The sequence below is a fragment of the Giraffa tippelskirchi genome, chromosome 6, assembly GCF_054371585.1.
Source record: "Giraffa tippelskirchi isolate mGirTip1 chromosome 6, T2T-mGirTip1v1.2.pri, whole genome shotgun sequence".
Classification (NCBI taxonomy): Eukaryota; Metazoa; Chordata; class Mammalia; order Artiodactyla; family Giraffidae; genus Giraffa; species Giraffa tippelskirchi.
In genome coordinates this window covers 40,192,265-40,213,390 of record NC_137280.1, presented here as the reverse complement: position 1 = coordinate 40,213,390, position 21,126 = coordinate 40,192,265, and the positions used below count along the sequence as shown (strand labels likewise).

Below are 21,126 nucleotides of genomic sequence, written 5' to 3'. Positions count from 1 at the left end.
GCTTTATTGTACCTATTTAGCATGGGAAATATTTATTGAGGTTGCTGATGCTTTTCAATAATAAATGAGCTCAAGTAGAGAATTATGTTTCAGACCTAACTCTGTGGAAGTCTATTCTTCAAGAACTTGCTTTAATCCCTTTGTACTTAAGTGCTGAAGTTTTATTCGAAATACATTTTGATGGGCAGACACAATATCACATGCTTCTTCTGAATTTTGATTTCTCTTATCTTCAGGGGTTAAGTCTTCTGTACAGTAGAACTTTGTAAATGACTATTTTTGTAGTTGATGCATTAGCAAATACCATTTTCAACCCCTAGAGATAATTGAGCAAATCTGTAGTATCTCTCAATTTGGGGGAAATCAGGATAGCATGTCAAGCTGATGCTGGGCTCAGGTTTTCACCTTCTTTTACAACAGCCATGACAAGTAAAGACAGTGGCTTACTCAAGTTGGGCAAATGATCTAAAGCTGTCAGTGCTGTATTACTGCACCCAGAAAGTTTAACGTTCTGGGCTGTATCAATACTGGAGCCTGGCCCAGGATTGATTTGGTTTGCTTTCTTCTGGGCTTCCCTGGTGGCTCTGATGGTAAAGAATCTACCTGCAATGCGGGAGACCCATACCCGGATGAGTGAAGATCCCCTGGAGAAGCGAATGGCTACCCACTCCAGTATTCTTGCCTGGTTTATCACATGGACAAAGGAGCCATGGGGTCGCAAAGAGTCCAACATGACTGACTTTCATTTTCACTCCTTACATTCTGTGGCATGAAGCCTTGCTTTGGAGATGACTAGGCTTGTAGAGATGCCTCTAGGCCCCATCCACTGCATTACTTAGAATCCAACACCAGCATGTAATTTTGATGTGAAGGATATTGACTGGCAGCCTCTCTCACAGTTCCATATTAAGTTTACACTTGTACATTAAAAAAACAATGGTGAAAGCAGCAAACTTAACATCCCTAGAAGTAAGACTGAAGATTGGAATATGATGTTTCATGTACAGAGTGAGAAGATGAAGATTTTAAAAGTCATTTGTTACTAGAGATTAGAAATTTAATGATTGTGGCAAAATAAGTATTACTGCTAAACTTACTTTGTTACAATAGTAATAATAAAAGTTCTTAATGTTACTCTATTGTTGTAGGAGTCATCAAAAGATAATTCAGTTCTGATTATAATTATTCAGTTTCTGATTATGGATAAGATACATGACTTCTTTTTATGTTAGTGTATTCTTTCTCCTATAATTAAAGAGAAACCTTAATAACCATAAAAATAGCTAACATCTATTGAAAATGTTCTATGCATTTTGTGTGATGCACGGTGCTAAACACTGAGCATGGACCTGACTTAATCTCCCAGTAATATTGGGTTGGCCAAAAAGTTCATTCATATTTTTCCATAATCTATTACAGAAAAGTCCAAATGAACTTTTTGGCAAACCCAATATTTTGCTGTTTGGAATATTGCTATATAAATCCAGAGTTTTGGCACTTCACCAAAAGTCTTTTAGCTACATGCATCTGGCAGATCTTATGTTTATGAATATATTTTAAAGGCTGGATTAGATCTCTTCCATTTCAATATAAATGTAATTTTTAAATGTTGAAAATAGTTAGTAGAAATAGGCCAAATCACTCTATATATTATACTAGCTCTTTACAATGCTTTTGGAGTAAAAATAGGTAGAAACTGTCTGCCTTCTCTATAGCTTTTATACTCAGTATTCTACCATCTCTGCAAAGCAGATGAGAATGTATGGAGCAAACAAGACCCTGTCAGGAAGTTCCATATCTAGCACCCAGGGCAGAACAATAACTCACTTATTTGTAGGACATGAAGTGATTGCAGTTAAATCACTCCTTCCCACTACCCCACCCTCACCCCCCACACACAATTTATGTGGAAACAGTTGATTTGTTTACCTTCAAGGCACCATACAGTTTACTTTAAGGTTTGACTCTTTGCTTTTGTTATTGTTTATTTCCAACAAAAGCAGAAGATTAAGTCACTGTTATGAGAACAAACCTGATTAATCATTTTTCGTCTCGAGCCAAAGCATTCTTAATTACTAACACATGGGCTAATAATGTGGCAACAAATGACAGATGTAGCAATGTAGTTTGAATGCAAATCTCAGTACTCATTTTTAACAAAAAAATGAAACCACAGACACAGTAAATCTTGTGCTAGTCTGCCAACTATTTTATAAGTATTTAGACTAATCTCTGATGACACTCCAATTTACCATAGTCTACTGAAGTGGGATCACTGAATAGGCTGATTTTCACAACATAAATGGGCCCACCCACCAACCTGTCATCAAAACTAATTTTAATGACCTAGAGAGTGTAAGTAAGCTCAGTGGTGATAGGACTTGCTTTCATTCACTGCTCTACCTTCAACACCCAAAGCAGAGCTTGAATGTTATATGCATGAGTGAATGAACAAGAGGAATAACATAGGCCACAATGATCACACTTCATTCTCTTCTCTGTGTTGGTGTATACTTAATTTGTTCACTCATTTATTCACTCATTCAGTAAGATGTGAGAGCATTTCTGCTTTTGGTTAGGCTCTGTGCCAGAAACGGAGGCTGTAGCTATATAACTGAGGGTGTAGGTACCGTTTCTTATTTTCTACAACTGGAAGTCTGGTCTTACTTCCCACCAAACAAAGGTAAACTTTTCATCTAGTCTACATATTATACTGAATGTTAAAAAGCTTTTAAAGGAAGGTCGTATTGAATATCCCCAGAGGGAAATCACTGATATATAATTCCTCCAATTGAAGTGTGGCTTTTTGCATCTCATTGCTGTGTATGGAAGAGATTTTTTTGTTTTGTCCATTGCTGTAGGCTCAGAGCCTAGAATATTACCTCTCCTTTCCTGGAATGTGATACGTACTCATATTAATGAAGGAAAACATGGGAAGAAGGAAAAATGCATGGAGGATCAGCTGTACTAAACTCTTTGGATATCATTTCAAGAGAGATATAACCCGAATCTATTCGTAGATTATTATTTCTATTTTACAAATGGGATAATAGACTGAGAGATGTGAAGTAACCTTGCCGAAAACTACACTGACCAGTAGCAAAGCTTGAATTCAAATGTGGGCTGATTTGTACCATATGATTCACAACTCACTTTATCAGGTAAGCTTTACTCTTGATCCCTGCCATAGATTATCATTGGGTTTTCACTTTAACCACTTTTAAAGGTCTCATTCCAAACTCAAACCTTTTATATTTTGGGCTATGACATCTGCCTGCTACATTAATCAGATAAGTCTAGGTGATGCAGTTACAGACAACACCCTGATTTCGTGGCTTACCTACCAAAGGTTTATTTCTTGGTCACGTAGTGTCTGCTGCGGGACCAATGGTCTTCTACACACCAATCTCGTGACCCAGGCTGAGTGACACTGTGCCATCTTATGCTACACAATGTCCAAAACTCGACCTCTTTGTCAGGAACTGGGAAAGAGAACAAGCAGAGTTGTACATCAGCTCTTAATGCTTCTACCTAGAGGTGCGACTCATGACCTCTGTTCTTATTTTATTCACCAGAACAAATCATATGGCCATGCTCACTTTCAAAAGGGTGGGGAAGTGTGATTCTTCCATGTATCTGGAAAAAGAGGAGGGCATGGATACTGGTAAATAATTGTTATTTCTGCCATACCAGAAAACTCTCTGCAAATCTACACCTAACTTGTATTAATGCTCTATATTGAAACGATAGTCTGCATAGCACTGCCTTTTCCTTGTTTAACAATAAAGTCCCTTCTGTTTTACAGATGGGGGTGCTTCCAACAATTATCCCTATTTAAATGCCTTTGTGTTTGCTTTTTAAATAAGTAATGTAGTTCAGTTCAGTTAAGTCACTCAGTCGTGTCCGACTCTTTGCGACCCCATGAATTGCAGCACGCCAGGCCTCCCTGTCCGTCACCAACTCCCGGAGTCTACTCAAACCCATGTCCATCGAGTCAGTGATGCCATCCAACCATCTCATCCTCTGTCGTCCCTTTCTCCTCCTGCCCCCAATCCTACCCAGCATTAGGGTCTTTTCCAATGAGTCAACCCTTCGCATGAGGTGGCCAAAGTATTGGAGTTTCAGCTTCAACATCAGTCCTTCCAATGAACACCCAGGACTGATCTCCTTTAGGATGGACTGGTTGGATCTCCTTGCAGTCCAAGGGACTCTCAAGAGTCTTCTCCAACACCACAGTTCAAAAGCATCAATTCTGCGGCGCTCAGCTTTCTTCACCGTCCAACTCTCACATCCATACATGACCACTGGAAAAACCATAGCCTTGACTAGACGGACTTTTGTTGGCAAAGTAATGTCTCTGCTTTTAAATATGCTATCTAGGTTGGCCATAACCTTCTTTCCAAGGAGTAAGCGTCTTTTAATTTCATGGCTGCAATCACCATCAGCAGTGATTTTGGAGCCCAAAAAAATAAAGTCTGACACTGTTTCCACTGTTTCCCCATCTATTTCCCATGAAGTGAGTATTGAGAAATTATAGATAACCAAAACAAAATAATTTCAAAAAATTAACCACAAACCTACAATCCTACCATTCTTTAGAAACAGCTTTCCCTAGCAAAAATTAAGCAAGATGCTGTCAGTATTTTATATTTCACCGCTTTCCTTCATGCTTCCATGCTTCTAACAGCTGATTTGGGTTATCATGGCTGGTCTTTGCGATAAGAGGTTCCCTCAAGACTTCAAAACTGAAAGTGTCCCAAAACTTCAGCCGACAAAGAGTAAATATTTTCATGACAAATGGTCTATTTCTAATTTAGACAAATAACTATATTTTCTTCCTTATTATGTAATTCTTCTTGAAGTTGTATGCTATTATTCTGGTGTATCACATTTTAATTTATCATTTCACTCATTTTTTTGAGCCATTTACATTTTTATTGTATTTCTCTTTTATTATTCTTATTTAATACAGAACAGACATAAAATTAGTTTGTTGAAAAGTGAGAACCCAGGCTTTCTGGCTTCAAGTCTATTTTTCTACATTAAAGTATTTATACTCTTTAGAATTTCAGATATCAATATGAAATATTACTGTCAATTTAATAAGCATATATTGAGAATTATCTATAAGGTAGATAATATTTCAGAAAATAGAAATATCAAGGTGAATTATACAAAACACCTCTTTTTGAGATTTTATTATCAGACAGGACTTATATAAAGAGGATGACAAGGTGAATTATATAAAGAAATACTGCTTTTTAATTATAGCACCGAGGAATATTCTTCAATATGCATAGTAATGACTTTTCATTCCTCTGCTATACTGTGAAGTGAAGTTGCACAGTCGTGTGCAACGTTTTGAGATTTCATGGACTGTAGGGTACCAGGCTCCTCTGTCCGTGGAATTTTCCAGGCAAGAGTACTGGAATGAGTTGCCATTTCCTTCCCCAGGGGATCTTCCCGACCCGGGGATCAAACCCAGGTGTCCCACGTTGCAGGCAGACGCTTTACTCTCTGAGCCACCAGGGAAGCCCCTGTTATACTGTACCCTTCTGCAAGTCAGTACTGAAATTTGTAATGACCTTTTTTCCTTGGCCATATATCAAATGCTCATTCATTTTCACTATGGAAGAAGAATTTGATATTTCTTGATGTTTTGATCTGGTCATAAATTTGTTCCAACATTCCTTTCTTTTTCTTTAATAGCATCTTCAAGAATCTTAACCCAGTTTCTGACTGTGTGTGATGTAGTCATTGTCAAGTGTATTTGATCTGCCAATGCAAAGAGGAATGAGGTGAGCCTGTGGAGTATATAAGATATTTTTTTCCAATGCCTTTGAACAATTAAATAATAAAACACAGTGGTGTTATTTTGTTCCCTTAGTGACCTGGGACTACATTGCAAGTTAAAAAAAAATTGTTTCTAAAGTATCTTGAGATTTGTTTCTACGATTACTGGGAGTACTTGGAATTTTTTTTTTTCATCCACTTCAAATTTTGACTTAAAAAAAGTAATCCTGAATGCATTTATTTTTCCAGGAGCTGATTAGATTTTGTAGACTACAGGAGGCTCCCTGAGTTCATATGACAGTTCAAGTCTCAGATTCAAATTTCATTAGAACTAAGACTCATATTCTTAAGAACTATGATTTAACTTGATTCTCCATTTTTTTAATAGATAAAAGATCATTTGGGAAGAATTAAAACTTTTGTAACTAAAATGCATTTATAAAATTAAGTTGCCCTCAGATCAGCCAAAAGGTCAAAGTTGGTTCCATTTTAAGTAAGGTTATTTTCCTATTGTACCTAAAGGTTGGGTAAATGAAGTGTTTTGATGTTTGAATTCCTTTGAACAGCTTCTCTTTCCAGAGAATTACCACACGTCAGAGAAATCAAGATGAATGCTTTCCCGTTTCATTTCTCTTCCTTCTTGGATCTAGGTTGTTACAGTGAAATTTGGATACTTTCTCATGTACAGTTTTGATTTCTTCTCAATCATTTAACTGCGTTTTAAATTTCTCTTCTGCTTATGCTTTTTGTTTTGGATCCTAGTTGTAGACTCCATTAAAGTGAAAATTAAACATTCAAGTTAAATACTCAATTCAGTGTAAGACACTATATTGATAAACTCAGACTTGAGCTAATGAAACCCATGTGAATGTGTGGCCAGCTAATGATTGCTAAAGGGATGCTTGCTTTTAAAAATATGATATTTAATATAACATTTTATAATACATATAATATTATAACTATTATTATATGGAAGATATAAAATAAGTACATTATTTAAATGCTAAGAAATAATTCTTTCATTATCCTTCACAGTGGTCAAAACTTCTAAAATATTATATCCAAGTTTGGCAAAACATTATAAATTAAAAGTGAAAAGACTGGAATAAATGAAAGGATAAATTGATGGAAAATCAGTAAAGTAAAATGCCTATTTCCATGCATGTGAAGTAGGTTTCTTAGCCTGAATAAGAATTGCAGCAACTTAGTAGCAACACATACATAAGAGTCTAGATAATGACATGTGGGGAGGGGTAAGCTCCTATGTTTCGATTACTATCCAATTTTATATCTCTATAAGCATTAAAAAGTAACATGTTAAAATTTTATTGAGAGAAAATTTGGTAGACATAAGAAATATCTTCTTGTGCTATCCAAGGGCAGAACTAAGGAACATCGCTGTAAAGCTACCAATAATAGCAAACTATAAAATGTGAAAATCTTTGATGGTTGGAGAATTAACTTGGCCATGGGGAGGGAGGTTATTAAAAATAGTTCCTACATGCCTCTTTCGTCTGTATTTTCTGATAACCAGTTGAACTGGAAAAAAGACTTAAATGAATTAACCACTGGACATAAAAAATGAAAACCATATTAATTATACTGATAATTTTAGGTTAATTTTAAGTTATTTATTATATGCCAAATGCATAAGAATGCATTTGAATAAATGCATATAAATGCAAATGAAGAAGTTGGTATGCATTATTTCTATTTTATTGGATCCTCACACTATCCTAGGGAGTGCTTTCTTGCAACAGTTCAGGAGGGTCATGGTTTCTTGGGAAGAGACTCCATACAAATCCATGGTTAGAGTAGATTGAATTCTCCTTTACACTAAAAAAAAAATATTTATTTATGTGGCAGCACCAAACAAATGTGGGATCTTTTAGGTGTGGCTTGTGAACTCTCAGTTAGAGCTTCTGGAATCTAGTTTTCTGACCAAGAATCAAACCCAGATGCTGTGCATTGGGAGTGTGGAATCTTAGCCCCTGGCCCACCAGGGAAGTGCCTCCTTTCACTTTGCAAGAACACAGAAGCATATTGGTAGCAGGGCACCACACAGGAAGAAAGGCTCTGTCTTGACTTGACTTGGCCCTTCCCTCCCTAAGGAGCATGTTGTTTCTGGTGATACTGTTCATGCGGACCGTATCCTGCAGGATCTGAGAGGACAGCCAGATTCCAGGCATGCCACTGTCCTTTTGTCTGGGTTTGGTCTGAAGACAATCCTTAACAAATCTCTATTTCTAAAATACTAATGTCATCTCCACTTCATTTGTGACTGAATTCAAATTTAGTGAGGTGTTTAATCACACCAAACTTAGCCACAGTGATCATGGAGTGAAGCAGAATTCAACCCCAGCACTAGAGCCATCTTCCTGACCCAGGGATCAAACCTGAGTCCTAAATTGCAGGCAGATTCTTTACTGTCTGAGCCACCAGGAAAGCCCAACTTAATTAAACCACAATTCAATTCTTGTTTCCTAACCAATCCCATCCAGCCGGGGGGTTCCTGTATAAAAGCTCTGGCAGGTCTATGAGAGCTCTAATGACACATTAAGTCACAAATGTGATCTTGATTCAGACATTTAAATGCCTACTTCCATGCATATGAAAAACTGAACCACATACTTGGTCTTAAACCACACCACCCCAGCTTGATCCTGCTCTGGACTGGAGATCTTTAAGGGGACAGGAAGTTATATTAGCTTCTCTGCTTCCCCGTTTGAGCTTCTTGGCTTTCTCTCGCTATCTGTTTTTCCAAACTCCCACCATGTTTGAAGCCAGGGGAGAAGTGGGAGAAAATAAAAAGTGACAGAATAAGCCTTTCTGCTACAGTAGAGCTTCACGCTATCTGGACTTGGTAAACTGACTCTTTCTGTCCAAGGACACCTTGTGGATCTTCCAGCAGTTTTGTGCCGTCTCTCTCCTGTAGTTTTTAAATTTTATGTGGCGCTTTAATTCAGTCTGTAGCTCCTGGTCTAGCTGGCAGTGCATATTTACCCTTTTCCTGCAGAGGCTCTTTAATTCCTGAAATAATCTTACTGGACAGGACCTAAGGTAGATGTGTTCTGGCAAGCTCTCTCTAGTGTGTGCCCACCACCCACCCACAAGGAAACACCCACTTATTCTATGCTTTGCCACCCAGGCAGTAACCAGCAACACTTGCATGTCACCACTGCAGTCTCCAGCCCACGTTCTCTATCATCTTGATGTCCTGGGGTCAGACATCGGTTCATCATGCCTGGAGATTTGAGAAACACTCAACTAACACTTAGACAGCCTTATGAGGGCCCCCTTCCTAGGCATGAGATGAGAGAAGTCCACTTTTCCCTCTTACCCTGTGGTGTGATGAGAACTCACAGCACAGAAAATATTGTCTCTACATACAGCCAATTCTCATTATTTGTGGTGGTGATGTTCATTCCACAAAGACACCACAAACACTTGGGGAAATATGGAATAAGGTTCCTGAATCTCTGGTCACATTTTCATTTATAACCTTTTCAATATATAACCTTGTTTTATTTGTTTTTCTGTTTAAAGACCCCTTATTTATTTATTTATTTTTTAAAATTTATTTATTTTAGTTGGAGGCTAATTACTTTACAATATTGTAGTGGTTTTTGCCATACATGGATATGAATCAGCCATAGGTTTATGTGTGATCCCCATCCTGAACATCCCTCCCACCGCCCTCAGCATCCCATCCCTCTGGGTCATCCCAGCACACCAGCCCTGAGCACTTGTCTCATGCATCAAACCTGGACTGGCGATCTGTTTCACATGTGATAATATACATGTTTCAGTGCTCTTCTCTCAGATCATCCCACCCTCGCCTTCTCCCACAGAGTCCAAAAGACTGTTCCATACATCTGTGCAAAGACCCCTTATTTAATGCTGTTGATTCATTAATGTTGAATCCACCAACAGAACTATAACAAGTACCTGAAGAAAGCTTATCTAACACATGTATTTTCTCCATAAAGCACATCATAGCCTGTGCTTAGAAAACTGAACAGCACTTTGGTGCTATGCCTCCCATCATTTTATGGAATCTCATATGCAGTCTGGAAAGATGGTAGTGATGAACCTGTCGGCAGGGCAGCAGCGGAGACACAGACATAGAACAGGCTTATGGACACGGGTGTAGAGGGGGAAGTAGATGGTGGGACGAATTGAGAGAGAAGCACTAAAATATATAATTATCATATGTAAAATTAGACAGCCAATGGAAATTTGCTGTCTGATGCAAGGAGCTCAAAAATCTGGTGCTCTGCAACAACCTAGAGGGGTCAGATGGGGTGGGAGGTGATGGGGGGTTCAAGAGGGAGGGGGCATATTTGTACCTGTAGCTGATTCATGTTGATTTATGGTAGAAACCAACACAATATTGTCAAGCAATTATCCTCCAATTAAAAATAAATTTAAATTAAAAAATAACAATGAAATCAACCACAAAAGACACACAAAACAGAAAAGCATAGCACTAGATATGAAAAGAACACTTGTTTACAGTATGAGAGTTAAAATAAGAAGGCAGAGCATTGCCTTGAGTTCAGCTGGGGATGGGCTCACAAAGTGACTCAAATTTTTTGCTGTTCTACATTTCTTGAGGAATGATTACAAAAGTGAAGCAACTCTTGATTTAGAGGTTATAAATAACTTTTAGTTAGTAGATAAATTTGCAAATACAAGATCCATGAATAACAAGAATCAACTGTAAATATATTCAACAATATTCTCACCTATCCCTCTCCTCTCTTCGTTTTATATCTGTGTTATTGATCTGGCTTAGGGTTCCCAGAGTCAGGGAAAAGACCTGGGGTCCACTCCCTTTGTAAAACTGAATGTAATGATTGGGGGTCCTCACTACAGAATCTGACATGTCTTTCTGCACCTCGTAAAAATGGATTTTAACATTAAGCAAAATACACATTGGAGGTTATACCAATCAAAGTTTGCCATTGTGAGGAACAGAAACCAAATCTGGATGATTTAAGCTAAAAAGATATTTGTTAAAGTGATATTGGGAAAAATCACAGAATCTTAGACAAAGCACAGCAATGGGCTTGGAAAATAATCAACAGCCAGGGAGGCTGGGCCGCAGCCAGGACCATAAAGAAGGCTTCAAGTGAGACCGGCACCTCTGTCATTGCCCATGGCTCAGCTGCTGTGATTGCTTCCGGATCTGATGGAGCCCCCCAAAGAGATTCTTCTTTTGCTTTGTCAGCCCACTCTGCAAAGTCCAGTGCAGACACCTCTGATTGACTAAAGTGAAATTATAAACTCTATGTCCTCCATGCTAGGGAAGTTGTGAAAGTAAGGATTTGCCACTTTCAGTTTCTCTAGTGAGAGGAAGTCTCTGTCTCCCACCAAGATTCATTAAGTGAGACATTTACCACATGTATAGAGACAGTTCAGGCTTCCCCAGTGGCTTAGTGGTGAAGAATCCACCTGCAATGCAGTAGACACAGGAGATGCAGTTTCAGTCCTCGGGTTGGGAACATTCTCTAGAGGAGGACATGGTGACCCACTCCAGTAGTCTTGCTTGGAAAATCCCATGGACAGAGGAACTTGGTGGGCTACAGTCCATAGATCACAGAGTCAGACACTAAAGTGAATGAGCACACATGCCTGCACATATAGAGCTGAGATGTTTGGCAGCCAGAGATACTAATGAACCTGAGGATTCACACTCACGGACTTCAGTGATTATTCAAATTAGAAAAAAATGCCAAACTCATCTATTTCGTTTAACCTCCCTTCCAACTAAGAAGTTTCCTTTAGAGGGCTCTGGAAGATAATCAAAATAAGCTTATAGCCTCTGTTTGAATTCTCAAATGATGGGGAACTTTTCACACCACCAGGTAATATGTTCTAATCCTCCACAAATCTCACTCAGAACACATTGTTATGGTTTTCAGTTCATATCTTTTTTTTTTTCCAGTTCCCTTCACTGTACAGTTTGTCTTTATCTGGATGTATTGTAGTATTTGAATGTCTTGCTTTTGATGTGGTACTCAGACATGACTACAGTATTCTCCACATGGGCTAGCAATTGCAGAGGCTATTGATTTTCTTATTTTAGCTTAAGTTTGTGTTGGTTCTTTCCTGTAATCATGGCATAATTATGACTTGTAGTATATTAAAACATTTAGATATTTTCACATGAACTGCTACCAAATCCAGTCCTATAACTGAATTTCTAAACTCAATTATTTAAAAGACCAAATTGACGTTTTTACTTGTATCTCTCCAGCTTTCATCTGCCTAGTTTTAGCTCAATGATCTGGTTTGTTGAGATAATTTGGGGTTTTAAACATTTTATTGCCTATGATAGTAGGGTTTTTTTTCCCAGGATTGGTCCACCTATTAATTTGCTTGGCACATCTATATTTTCATCCAATTTACTGGTAAATTATTGAATAGGAAAAGACTGCAACAAAGCAATGTGACATTTCATCAGTCTTTCTTCAAGGTTGATATTGGGTCACTGAAAACCATTTCTGAATACCACTGATCTTAAAATAAGCCTGATCTTGCGAGAATCCTGCATAAAAACTGTTTAGTTTGTCCTTATTCTTCGTATAAAGATCACATCTTTAATGTGGCTCACAGTGAGGCACTGCCTACCCTAGACTTGTTGACTTCCTCTGGACCCTCTCCCCCTTTTCTCTGTGTTCTAGTCACCAAGATGAAATATTTCTTGCCTACATTTCCCCAGTTCAGTCTTCAGGTCTCAGCTTCATCACCATTTCCATAAGGGAGCCTTCACTGGCACTACAGATTTGCGTTTCCTTGGTTAAGTACTCTCATAGAATCAAATTTTATTCCTTTAAAGGTTCCTGTTTGCAATGGCTTATTCATTAGTCTCATAATTTGATCTGACTCTTCCACCAGACTTAAACTCCATAAGAGCATGGACACAGTCCGTGTTTGTTCATCATTAAATGGCTTGGAACATTAGAGTTTCCCTAAAATATCTTGTTAAAGGAATAATATAAAACCAATGAATACTGCGAACATTGATTATATTGAGACTGTGAAATTGCAATTGAGTGGAATAATTTTAGAAAGGAAGTCTTCTTCTACTACCTAACCATGTTTTATGTTAACTCTAAGCATCTCAGTATCAGAACTATTGCCGTTTGGGCAGGATGTGTGTGTGTGTGTATGTGTGTGTGTGTGTGTGTGTGTGTGTGTGTGTGTGTCTTATGATTTGCAGGATGTCTAGCAACATTTCTGGCTTCTACTCACTAAATGACTGAAACATCGGTCATTTAAACAACCAGAGTCTTCAGTCAGTTCAGTCAGTTTAGTTGCCTCCGACTCTTTGCGATCACATGAACCGCAGCAGGCCAGGCTTCCCTGTCCATCACCAACTCCCGGAGTTCACCCAAACTCATGCCCATTGAGTCGGTGATGCCATCCAACCATCTCATCCTCTGTCCTCCCCTTCTCCTCCTGCCCTCAATCTTTCCCAGCATCAGGGTCTTTTCAAATGAGTCAGCTCCTCGCACCAGGTGGCCAAAGTACCGGAGTTTCAGTTTCAACATCATTCTTTCCAATGAACAGCCAGGACTGATCTCCTTTAGGATGGACTGGTTGGATCTCCTTGCAGTCCAAGGGACTCTCAAGAGTCTTCTCCAACACCACAGTTCAAAAGCATCAATTCTTTGGCATTAAGCTTTCTTTATACTCCAACTCTCACATCCATACATGACTACTGGAAAAACCATAGCCTTGACTAGATGGACCTTTGTTGACAAAGTAATGTCTCTGCTTTTTAATATGCTATCTAGGTTGGTCATAACTTTCCTTCCAAGGAGTAAGCGTCTTTTAATTTCATGGCTGCAGTCACCATCTGCAGTGATTTTGGAGCCCAAAAAAGTAAAGTCTAACACTGTTTCTACTGTTTCCCCATCTATTTGCCATGAAGTGATGGGACCAGATGCCATGATCTTAGTTTTCTGAATGTTGAGCTTTAAGTCAACTTTTTCACTCTCCTCTTTCAGTTTCATCCAGAGGCTCTTTAGTTCTTCTTTGCTTTCTGCCCTAAGGGTGGTGTCATCTGCATATCTGAGGTTATTGATATTTCTCCTGGCAATCTTGATTCCAGCTTGTGCTTCTTCCAGCCCAGCGTTTCTCATGATGTAATCTGCATGTAAGTTAAATAAGCTGGGTGACAATATACAGCCTTGACGGACTCCTTTCCCAATTTGGAACCAGTCTGTTGTTCCATGTCCAGTTCTAACTGTTGCTTCCTGACCTGCATACAGGTTTCTCAAGAGGCAGGTCAGTGGTCTGGTATGCCCATCTCTTTCAGAATTTTCCACAGTTTATTGTGATCCACACAGTCAAAGGCTTTGGCATAATCAGTAAAGCAGAAATAGATGTTTTTCTGGAACCCTCTTGCTTTTTCGATGATCCAGCGGATGTTGGCAATTTGATCTCTGGTTCTCTGCCTTTTCTAAATCCAGCTTGAATATCTGGAAGTTCACGGTTCACGTACTGCTGAAGCCTGGCTTGGAGAATTTTGAGCATTACTTTACTAGCGTGTGAAATGAGTGCAATTGTGCAGTAGTTCGATTATTCTTTGGCATTGCCTTTCTTCGGGATTGGAATGAAAACTGAACTTTTCCAGTCCTGTGGCCACTGCTGAGTTTTCCAAATTTGCTGACATATTGAGTGCAGCACTTTCACAGCATCATCTTTCAGGATTTGAAAGAGCTCAACTGGAGTTCCATCACCTCCACTAGCTTTGTTCATAGTGATGCTTCCTAAGACCCACTTGACTTCACATTCCAGGATGTCTGACTCTAGGTGAGTGATCACACCATCATGATTATCTGGGTCGTGAAGATCTTTTTTGTGCTGTTCTTCTGTGTATTCTTGCCACCTCTTCTTAGTATCTTCTGCTTCTGTTAGGTCCATACCATTTCTGTCCTTTATTGAGCCCATCTTTGTGAAACCTAGACAGCATATTAAAAAGCAGAGACATTACTTTGCCAACAAAGGTCTGTCTCGTCAAGGCTATGGTTTTTCCAGTAGTCATGTATGGATGTGAGAGTTGGCCTGGGAAGAAAGCTGAGCGCCAAAAATTGATGCTTTTGAACTGTGGTGTTGGAGAAGACTCTGGAGAGTCCCTTGGACTGCAAGGAGATCCAACCAGTCCATCCTAAAGGAGATCAGTCCTGGGTGTTCATTGGAAGGACTGATGTTGAAGTTGAAACTCCAATACTTTGGCCACTTTATGCGAAGAGTTCACTCATTGGAAAAGACCCTGATGCTTGGAAGGATTGGGGGCAGGAGGAAAAGGGGACGACAGAGGATGAGATGGCTGGATGGAATCAGCGACTCGATGAACATGAGTTTGGGTAAACTCTGGGAGTTGGTGATGAACAGGGAGGCGTGGCGTGCTGCGATTCATGGGGTCGCAAAGAGTCGGACACGACTGAGCGACTGAACTGAACTGAACTTGCATGAAATGTTCCCTTGGTATCTCTAATTTTCTTGTGGAGATCTCTAGTCTTTCCAATTCTGTTGTTTTCCTCTATTTCTTTGCACTGATCGCTGAGGAAGGCTTTCTTATCTCTCCTTGCTATTCTTTGGAACTCTGCATTCAGATGCTTATATCTTTCCTTTTCTCTTTTGCTTTTTGCTTCTCTTCATTTCACAGCTATTTGGGGGGACTGGATTGCAAAAGTAGGCAATCACGAAACACCTGGAGTAACAGGTAAATTTAGCCTTGGAGTACAGAATGAAGCAGGGCAAATGCTAATAGAGTTTTGCCAAGAGAACGCACTGGTCATAGCAAATACCCTCTTACAACAACACAAGAGAAGACTCTACAGATGGACACCACCAGAAGGCCAACACTGAAATCAGGTTGATTATATTCTTTGCAGCCAAAATGGAGAAGCTCTATACAGTCAGCAAAAACAAGACCGGGAGCTGACTGTGGCTCAGAGTATCTTCAGACCTTGCCAAATGTCTTGGATTGGAGTGGAACAGGGAGTAGGGGAGAACAGTATCAACCCAGTTAAGAACTGCTACTCTACTTCTGGTTGCCAGGAAGGGCTGGGGGGAAGAAGGAATATGGGAAGGGACAGATAGGGAGTTTGGGATCGACATGTACACCCTGCTATATTTTAAATGGATAACCAACAAGGACCTACTGTATAGCACAGGGAACTCTGCTTAATGTTATGTGGCAGCCTGGAAGATGAGAGAGTCAACTCCTAGTCAGACTGATAAGAAGTTCAGGGTCCCCAAGGAGGAGAAAAGGGTCTGGGGCTCTCAAAGTGGAGATTGGGGGTCTGGAATTCTCAAGGAAGAGAAAAGGACAAATTTTTTTCTACAAGCCTTAGTCTTAGTCAATTACACAACTCAGTTTAAACTCTGTACTAGGGATTATACAACAACAACGTATCCCTCTGGAGGACAGTTCTTCCTTCCTGAAAACCTTCTGACTAATCCTGATATCTTAGAACATATATTATGGGAGCAGGTCTAGAGGATCTTCCTGTTGTTAAACTCTAATCTTGTTATCCTAAAATGTAAATTGTGGGAGTAGGTCTGGTAAAATTTTCACAAACTTGAGACATTTTTTTGATTCATTGTAATAGCTAATTAGAAGGTATATAACTCCATTGCTAACACTAGCAAGGGGTACTCTTTCTGCCCCCTTCTGATGTCTATGTCAGAAGCTTTCTCTATCCCTTTTATACTTTAAAAAAACTCTATTGCGCAAAAGCTCTGAGCGATCAAGCCTCGTCTCTGGCCCTGGATTAAATTCTCTTCTGGAGGCCAAGAATCCTGGCATCTTTCCGTAGGTCAGCAACAACCATTCATCTTGGGGGCTCGTTCAGGAAGGGATGGCAGTTGGGAGGAGAATGGATACATGTATATGTATAGCTGAGTCCCTTTGCTATTCACCTGAAATTAACACAACATTGTTTGTTAATTGGCTATTCCCCAATACAAAATTAAAAATTAAAAAAAAAGAACTGTTGCTCTAATTATAAGAACTTGAGTCAAGTATCAGGATTCCCTGGTGGCTCGGGGGTAAATAATCTGCATGCAATGCAGGAGACATGGGTTCAATCCCTGGGTCAGGGAGATCTGCTGGAGGAGGGCATGGCGACCCACTTGCCTGGAAAATCCCATGGACAGAGGAGCCTGGCTGGGTACATTCATACGGTTGCAAAGAGGTGGACATGATTGAAGTGATTGAGCACACACGCTATCAATTCTCACATCTCTAAGGACATACCATTTGCTAAAGTGCAATTACAAAAAAAAAAAGTGTATGCAAAGGACTCTTGCAAGCTGTAGAAATTAAGCTTAATAGACAGTAATGTGACCAGAAGTGTTCACTTATACCTTATTACAATCATGAAAATTTCCTTAACTACTCAAATTCAAAAGGATCTCCCATTTCAACCTCTTAGAAAATCACTTATAGAAGTATTTTACTTAAATCTCCAGTCTGAATTTTATTAAATTAAACAAGCAGAATTCCCTAGGATATTATATGAATTCTTAGGCCCCTTTAGAAGGTTGGATGACTGACACCTTGGACACTGAATAGCAGACTGTGGTAGGCAGTCTTCAGATGGCTTCCAAGATCCCACATTGACTTGTACCATCAAAAGACCAAAGAGAACTCCTAAAAAAGGAGTGACTGTTGATGTTCTTTGGATATCTTATTGTTTTTAGTGATTGTGGGGAATAGCCTAGTAAGAGATATACAGTGTGGAAATATCAACTATGAAGGATGATAAAATTTTTACAATATTCCCTCACTAATCCTCACTTCTAGTCCAGCTAATGTCATTATGAAATGACCTTCATCACTGTATTTTAGGTATGACTGGGAGGCATCAGTTTTTAATCAAGAGATTCCCAGACCTCATTATTATGAGGGATAACATTTATTACATGCAAGTATCAAGAAAGCATCTGGAAGAGGAAATGGCAGCCTACTCTAGTATTCTTGCCTGGAAAATCCCATGGACAGAGCAGCCTGGTAGGCTATAGTCCATAGGGTCACAAGGAGTTGAGCATGACTGAGTGACTGAGCACATCAGGAAAGTATGGCCAAGTATCAAGAAAATATCAAGAAATTTTAGCCTGTATTGTGCCATCCATCATGACATATGATGTAGAAAGGAAATTATTTGTATATTACAGAGGAACAAAAAGAGTTACTGGTATTACCCAATTAAGTCAGCTAAAAACCAGGAGCATTTTAATTATTTTTTTTTGGCCATTCCTGGAAAGAGTCCTCCTCAAAGGTAGCATTTTCTCACTGAAATAACAAGAGCAACAATGCTGGCACAATTACTAAATTTTGTCTAATGCATTTAGTAAGTTTATTCTTCCAATAAAAAGCTGGGAAGGTAAGGAAATTTAGTGCCAACCTCAGAGCATATCCAATTATGCTAATGAGGAAAAAGAGTTACATTTCAAGCCTTAATCTTTGTGTTGATTGGCCATAGGCCATCGGAATAAACCACAGAAATGCATATGATTTCTAGGTACAAATTTTAAAGTCACACACTGAATTTAAAGTGGAGAGATTATAGAGAGAGCAAAAGCAGTGACCTCAAAAGTAATGAGAATTTTAGGTCTCCAAAGCATAGATTAAATATGGAGTGTTGGAAAAACTCTTAAAGAGGCCTATAATACAAGGTAAACATGGAGATATACACTGTCTTGGCAAATATTTTACTTTGTTAATGGGCCAGTCCTTATCAAAGCATTCCACAAGTCTAGGTAACACCCATGCCAATGTCTTCCTCTCAAATGTGAAGAGCTGAGTGAAACCTTTAACCCCTTGTCAGTAAAATGAACTGGCAAGAGCTTTCACACTACCTAAATATATGGCTGAAACAGAAAAGACCAGGTTCCTATAGGAAAAGATAATCCCTAAACGCTCTTTGCACTGCTACTGAAAGATAATGGTGAGTCCACACAAAACTCACGCTTGGTGATATTACCATAGTAATAATTGCTTAAAATCAAGTCACTCTTTTGAACACTTTAATCATGATTTCTGTGTTACTAGAAAACCAAACTAGTGAAGAAAATAGTTCTTAATAGTTGTCAAATAAAGAATACTGTTTTTGTCTTGACAGAAAACGGTAGAGAAATTTAGTGTAATTGAGCCACATGAAGTGTATTATTAGAACCTAATTGATTGGTCCAAAGGGAAAGAAAAAACACACACACACAATTTTGTAAAGCAATAGAATTGATGGTTTTAAAAATGGGATTGACTTGCTTACTTACTGATTTAACTAAATGTGAGACTGGTTTGTAAAACCAAAGACCATGATATAGGGAGACATGAGGAATAACACTGGGACAAAGCCAATTTACTCAATTAAATTGGACAAAGCCATTACTTAACCAGTGAAGTAATGCTTATTCTCCTGGTGTCCAGCCGACCAACTATCTTTTGATTTGGAATCATACCGGTGGTGAGCACAATGAAGTCAAAGCAAGGGAAGAGAAATAATTTTGTTTTTAAATTTATTGGAAAGTTACCAGGAAAACTTTCATATCGTTTTGGGCTGTTGAACTAGGATAACCTTTACAGTTACCTTCTTAGGTAAGTCTGGGACCTTTAGCAAAAGCAACATTAACAATAATATTGATCAATAATATTGATTTGAATCAAGTTTTCTGATAGGTAAGTATACCTGTTATTAAATTTTATCCTAATAATAACAGTTAGGTGAATATCATTATGCAAATTTCACAGATGAGAATGGTGAGGCTCAGAAGGTTAGTTTGCTTGCTCAAGTGGTAAGTAATGGAGCTAAGACTCAATACTAGATCTGTCTTATATGGTTATGCTATCTTGCCACAGCTCTGTTTGAATACAGATATACATATGCTTCTGCTGTGCTGTGCTCAGTCGTGCCTGACTCTTTGTGACCCCATGGACTGTAACCCGCCAGGCTCCTCCATTTATGGGATTTTTCAGGCACGAATACTAGAATAGATTGCCATTCCCTCCTCCAGGGGATCTTCCCAACCCAGGGATCAAACCTGTGTCTCCTGCGTCTCCTGCATTGCAGGTGGATTCTTTACCGACTGAGCAATTGGGGAAGCCCAATATATAAATGTATAGGAATATATATACATATTCATACATGTGTATATAATATTTATATACAGTGTTATGGCATAATATACTAGAGACAGATGAACATTTTAGTTCTGATGGCAACTTACCATATGATCTTTTTATATCTTTGACTTTAGGTTTTTTTCAAGTTTTCAAAAATGGAACAAATTGTCACCAAATAATATTTAAAACTATTTCAAATTGTTGGCTAAGAGTTGCTGTCAAATTAAAGGACAAATCGAGGCCAAGGGGAAAACATACCCTGAGAGAGAACAGGTTCCAAAAGCTGAAAAAAGGGTTGAAATAGTGCGCATATTTCTCCAGCCACGTAAGAATCTTTTGAATAGTGAAAGAAAGGATGTCTACATTCCATGTGCTCTGCTCTGCATCGTTTAGTATAAAAAGACCTTGGATAACAAAGGTCTTTCTGGCTGTAACTTCTTCTTTTTTCTCTGCCAAATTTTTAGAAGAAATAGTATCTTGGAAACTGGTCAGTGAGGCTCAAAGGCTCTCCTTAAAAATAAATGGACATAGTTACTAAATGTATTCAAGGAGGGCCTTTGAAAGTACTTATTTACAATGATGCTTTCTAAAGGCATTAGAAGCAAACTCTTTACACTGAGACCACCAAGGAGCTGTTTTCTAAAGGCAAGCGGTGTTGACATTTGTCTTTATTTCCCTACTCTCAGCTGAGGTGAAATCCAGGCACTTGGGGGCTTGGGAAAATACCATGTGTGGTTTGTTTGAAAGCATTCTCCTCTAGAACTCTGTTGCCAGTCTGTAGAGTTACCCCTTTTCTACCCCCCTCTTCTCCATGCATACACCCTGTGGCCAGAGAGACAAATAATAGGAGCCAAAACTATTTTCAATAGAAATACCAGGAAAATGCTGTTTCTAGTGGCATGGAAAATGCAAACAGAATGAAGGCCAACTTTATGGTAATCTCAAATCTAGACCTCTGAAGGAAAGTATAAGCACAGCCGAGTACAGTAGGAAGAGAATTCCGGCTTTCCCACAAGAAAAGTTTAAGGTAATGTCTCTTTTCATGTTTTTCAAATTAAACATGTCACACTTTGAATTTTTAAAGTGCACGTAGTGGCTTAGTCGCTAAATTGTGTTCAACTCTTTTGGACCCCATCGACTGCAGCCAGCCAGGCTTCTCTGTTCATGGGATTTCCCAGGCAAGAATA

At 38.9% G+C, this 21,126-nt stretch overlaps 1 protein-coding gene across 1 annotated transcript in view; it reads right to left on the bottom strand.

Annotated features, from left to right (window-relative positions):
• The window catches only part of JPH1 (junctophilin 1), a 620,000-nt gene that overhangs the window by 504,201 nt on the left and 94,673 nt on the right, over positions 1-21,126 (bottom strand). The window contains exon 3 of the mRNA XM_081501555.1: positions 3,345-3,482. The gene's annotated coding sequence lies outside the window, so the exon portion shown is untranslated. The remainder of the gene's footprint in view (positions 1-3,344; positions 3,483-21,126) is intronic.